General features: G+C 44.8%; 1 pseudogene; it reads right to left on the reverse strand.

Moving 5' to 3' along the window:
- Positions 1-312: 312 nt before the first annotated feature.
- Positions 313-5,697, reverse strand: part of LOC101761235 — a 5,872-nt pseudogene continuing 487 nt past the window's right edge.

The following is a 5,697-nucleotide window of genomic DNA, read 5'->3' on the forward strand; positions in this document are numbered from 1 at the left end:
ATCCACATGACTCCTGAACCATGTCACCAACCACGATCAAACAGATAGGTCAGTTTGGTGAGTCTAAAAAATATACCAGTCCCTAGCACACATGTATGAGTCATGTGCCATGATCAATTGTGTATATGAGATCAATTTGTGTATATGAGATCAATTCCAATATGATCATGTGGGTTAACAGCCTGCAAAGCCGATCCTGTAAAACAAACCCAACTCTTCCGTCGTGCCGTACCCAGGTCAAACATATACGTTCATAAGGAATATTCCAGTTCATAAGGAATATTCCAGTAGAGTTGATCTCAATTAATTCATCTACTGTATTCCAGTACAAACATCCTCAGCACCTCGAGTATCACTTCCTCGAGTTAAATTTCGCATCATTATTCCCTATCACATGTATCCAAATAGTTCCACATTGAATTGAACAATAACCACATTATATGAATAATGTTGAAAGCCATATAAAAACCTAACATTATTGAGATGCAAATAAACAATGTTGTCCTTCAAAATTGATTCCACCATTTTTTCTTTCTTTTCCTAAATATGGTGCATACGCTATCTGTATCTCCTTAATAAAATGCACAGATGTGAACTCTCTTTGAACATCTCTGATAGGATTAGACCAGGCTGATGTATCATGAGGTTGGCAAATCACGGAATCACCAGATGCTTCTTTTTATGAGAAGGCATGTCGTCACTAAAAGAAATTATTACCTATACATACGAGTATTGTGGTGAGTTGGAGACTCAAACTTGATAGGCAAGTTCCACCACCAGAAGTCTAACCAGTTGAGTAATGCTTAGCTCATAACTGATATCATCACATGCGTCTCTTATCTCAAACACATAGCGATGACGTGGAAAAACCATCTTGTTATATCTCAAGACTGGATGAGGTTAATTGAAACATGACTCGTTTTTTAGCTTGTAGACGTCAGCTGGTCGCAATCTTCACTTTAGTGACAGAGAAGCATGGCACTGTCAAAGAACTGTAGCAGGCTAGCAGCCATACGTTGACTAGATTTTGGACTTTCTCTATGGCGACGATGCGAGGACAATACTGAGAACGAAGCTTGGAATGGTATTGCACGAAGGATGATAGCTCAAAACTTCTAGAGCTTGGACCAGAATACACATAATCTTGAAACTACGGATAATCTTGTTAACATCAGTGCGGATTCTGTTTATACAATGCTATCAAACCATTAATGCCTCTTTTTCTTCCTTTGGATCGGGCCTCTTATGACTTTGTATTGCACCCATCAACAAGCAGAAGCCAAATGGCCGAACACAACTCCACGGACCACAATAGACAGTCAAACACTCCACGTCCCTATTTGGTAATGCTCACATGTTGGTGACATCGTCCTTACCTCTTGAACTCAGTTGTTTGGATCGGAGCAGACATTATTCGTTTTCCTATCCGACAGGTTTTTACATATAGCAAACCGGTGAAAACTAGCTGTGCGCCACACTGATAGATTGGAAGTCGCGTTCGCTACCACCGCACTGCGTCATGATTTATGATAACTATGACATATAGATATTTAAACGGTTTTTACTGGCAGTTTAACCGCCTGTAACGATTGAACCATCGAACCAAGAGCTTGAGCGGTTCGATCACCAGTTCGGTCGCAATTAGTTCTAATAGCTATGACTGGATATATTCTGACTTCCGACTACACAAGCAATCATTTGCGACGAGCATATAGCTAGGATCAACGTAGAGAATTGAACCAGGCTAACCGAATGTACTACTACAGAAATAGGCCCGTCATCTATCGGCGGATGAAGGTCAAGCACTCTGTACCTACAAACTCGCCCGTAGTAAAGCAACATATGCTACTTGTGAAATGTCTGTGGATCATCACATGCCATTGCCAAACCAAACGAAACAAAGTGCACATTGTGAAATATGTTGGTGGACATGATATCGTGGCAAACGTGGTGTTTAACGGTGAGCCTACTACTACACAACACGGGTTCCAAAAAGTGTTAGCCAGAGCCTTATTGAGGATGATACCATACTTCACCTGGAACCACTTCACTGCGTCGTCCTGGTCACCCTGTGCTGGATCCAGACACGGGGCACTAATAGAGAACTGATTTAGATACCCACCCTTTTAGTCTCGGTTTAATTTCGGCCCAGGAGAAAAGAGGGTCCGCTCAATTTACTCCCGGTTGGTATTTGCAATTGGGATTAAAGGGAACCTTTTAGTCCCGGTTCAAAAATCAGCCACCCGTGAGGATCCTATAGTCCCGGTTGAAAAATTCAGGCACTCGTGGGGGACTCTTTAGTCCCGGTTGGTAAGACCAACCGGAACTAAAAGTGACCTTTTAGTTCCGGTTGGTATTACCACCTGGGACTAAAGCAACCGGGATAAAAGGGGGTCCTTTAGTCCCAGTTGGAAACTCCAATCGGGATAAAAAGGGTTAGAGAGCTTTATTCTTTTTTTAGCCATGTGTGGCTGGGAAAGGATTAAGTCTTTAATCCCGGTTGGTGTTACCAACCCGGATTAAAGGGTCCTCTGTGAGTTAATATAAAGGATAGCATCCCCTATATAGATAGATGTGGTGTGTAGGTGGGATGACAAGGAAGCTACACGCAAGGCTTGAGGTCATGGGTTCGAATCCCACGGACCGCGCACGCGCATATTTCGCATGAAAAATCGCGTGACTTGTAACTTGCGACGTGCGCGTGTGGGGGGCCTCCCAGGGACCCCCAATATTTTTTACCGCGATAAAACGGGTGGGAGGCAGCCCCTGGCGTGGCGACCGTTTTATCCCAGTTGATATTACCAACTGGGACTAAAAGGGGATCTTATATCCCAGTTTTGGGACCCGTGATAAAAGACCCCCCCCCTATCTGGATGGATTAATCCCGGATGCATTTTCGGGAGATATGCACCCTACGAATTGGTACTAATGCTGAGTTTTCTAGTAATGGGGCTTGCACCGGGGCAGCGAGCAGGCTCAAAGACGATGTAGAAATCCACTCCGTAAATACCAGCAGAAAGATCATACCTGATAGCAAACGGATACAAATTCATGGATCACCAGAGCAATTCATAGCAGAAAAATGAGAAAATAATAAAGCTATGAAAAATGAGAAAATAATAAACCCAAGGCTTCTTCTATTGGTAAAGCTTAAAGAAGCTACGGTAAAACCGCACTTTCCACAAAATTACAAGGAATACTAATACTATTATTCAAAAAAAATCATATCCATGTAAATATGAATTAGTTCAAAAGAAGAAAAATGCTAGTTAGTGTAGGTGAAATAGATTGTGTATAATGGATGGACTATTTTGCATTGAACCTCTTGGTCGGTATATATTGAGTACAAAGCTTGGGGTGCAAGACTTCCTGGATACACTACGGGAGACAGAACTTTTGCCGAGTGCCTGGGGCACTCGGCAAAGGCATGAAAACACTCGGCAAAGCCTTTGCCGAGTGTAACACTCGGCAAAGGGCACACGGCAAATATTGTGTCGGCAAAGCCTAGTTTGCCGAGTGTCAAAACTCGGACACTCGGCAAACATGTTGCCGACGGCCGAAAAACACTCGGCGAACAGATGGACTCGGCGAACCGCGGACTGACGGCGTCGGGTAACGGCGAGTTTGCCGAGTGCCAAACGGGTGGCACTCGGCAAACACGGTCCCTTTGCCGAGTGCCGGCACCCGGGCACTCGGCAAAGCCGGCTATGTTTGCCGAGTGCCGGCTCCCGGGCACTCGGCAAAGCCGCCCCCTTTGCCGAGTGCCTTGACCATAGCACTCGGCAAAGGACCTTTCCTACACCTGGGAAATGCCCCTTTGCCGAGTGCTATGGTCACGACACTCGGCAAAGGCCCCTCTTTGCCGAGTGTAACACTCGGCAAAGTGACCAGAACAGCCCCATTTTCGATATTTTGCCACGTATAACGGACCCCTCTCAATTCACAATACACATATCACAGGCATTTGTAATAAACAACCACATGAATAATTCACAACCACAGGCATAATTCATAAACACCACAGGCATAGTTCAACATAAGCACGAAATAATCCATAAATCCAAGTTCTTCTCACAATTTAGTTTCCACATTGTTCACAATCAAGTCTACTTCCGTGGAGGCCAAGGAGACCACTGCGACAAATCTTGATCTTCATTATTCGAAGCCGCCGATTGATTCTGCACATAGGATAGGACATTCTGAGGTAACATCTAAAGTTGTCAAATTTAAACTATTGAATCTTAAACACAATGTGTCAAGTGACTCACAGGAGTAGTCGTGGGTGGCTGAGGCGGAGGGAACATCATCGGCGGTGGCGGAGGCAAAGTCTGTCCCATGCTCGTAGCAAAGTTCTGCATGTACTGGAACATCTGCTCCATCCTAATCCGGTTTTCCTCCTCCATCCTCCGCCGCATTTCCTCCATCTGCGCCGCCATCTCCTCTTGTTTCTTCCTTGATTCTTCCACCTGGGCCTACAATATTTTATTGCAATGTTATAATGCAAAGTTAAAGTACAACAACAAATGAACGATGAATGGAAGAGAAAGAACCTGTAGAGCCTCCATCTGGAAGTGTGCAGCGGTGGGTCGTGGGCGTACTGCCGGGCTCGAGTTCGTGCTCCTAGCTCGGATCTGGGAGAGAGTGGGAGTAGAGGCCGTGTCGATGACGCCGTCGCCAATCCAATATCGGCCATGCTTCTTGCCTCCTCCCACCCTCATCACGATTTCTCCATCAATGTCCTCGGAGCTCGGATCGAAGTCTGGCCCGTGAACCTCCCTAGCCATCTTTGTATACTCGCTGACGCGGCTGTATATGCTAGGGTGGCTGTACGCCTCGGACGGGTCGTCTGAGTTGAAATCTATATCGGCCGTCGCCTTGCCCTTTTTGGAGAGGACCCATGCCTTGAGCTGGGAGCAAGGTCGGCCATCATGTGACGCTGACTGCGGCAAAATACAAAATCATTAAAAATTACGTAGAACTGAACGTTACAATAAAGAATTGAAGTTGCGTACCGTTTTTTGGGTAACACTCGGCAAACCGGTCGTTCGCCGAGTGTTTTATTTTTGCCGTGTGTTTTTTATGTTACACTCGGCAAAACGTTGCTTCGCCGAGTGCCCGAAAAAAAGCACTCGGCGAAGTAATTACACTCGGCGACTTTATGCTTTCCCGTAGTGATACATATGGCAGTCTACGATGCGTATATCTACAACTACCAAATATACTCTAACAGTTAGAAACAGAACATGTCGATCTTACTTGATGCCAAGATCTTACTTGATTCCGAAATAAAAGCACCCTGTCTCACTGAAGTTCCTCCTTAGCAATTCATATTCCTTGACCTTCAGTCCACTCTCCAGAAGCTGCTGTATGGCCTTCTCACCCCTTACGTAACATAGCAGGCAATCTTCTCATTGCGCCTGGTGCCAAAGGAGCGGACAGTGTACCTAGCTAAAGAACATGGATAACCACAAAATGTTAAACAAAGGAAGAAACTTATTGATTCTACGTAGGTATAAGAGACAAAACACTAATAGGAAAAGCAAATATACTCTTAGAGAACACTGGTGACTGACCACTCAGTTGCTCCATGACCTGCAAGAATGGAAGCAAACAACGGCTTTACTGCTATGCTGAAGGTAAGAGTAAAGCTGTGACAAAACTGATCATAATCTATATAGTTGTAGAATAAAATTAGGT

The sequence above is a fragment of the Setaria italica genome, chromosome IV (genome assembly GCF_000263155.2).
Source record: "Setaria italica strain Yugu1 chromosome IV, Setaria_italica_v2.0, whole genome shotgun sequence".
Lineage (NCBI taxonomy): Eukaryota > Viridiplantae > Streptophyta > Magnoliopsida > Poales > Poaceae > Setaria > Setaria italica.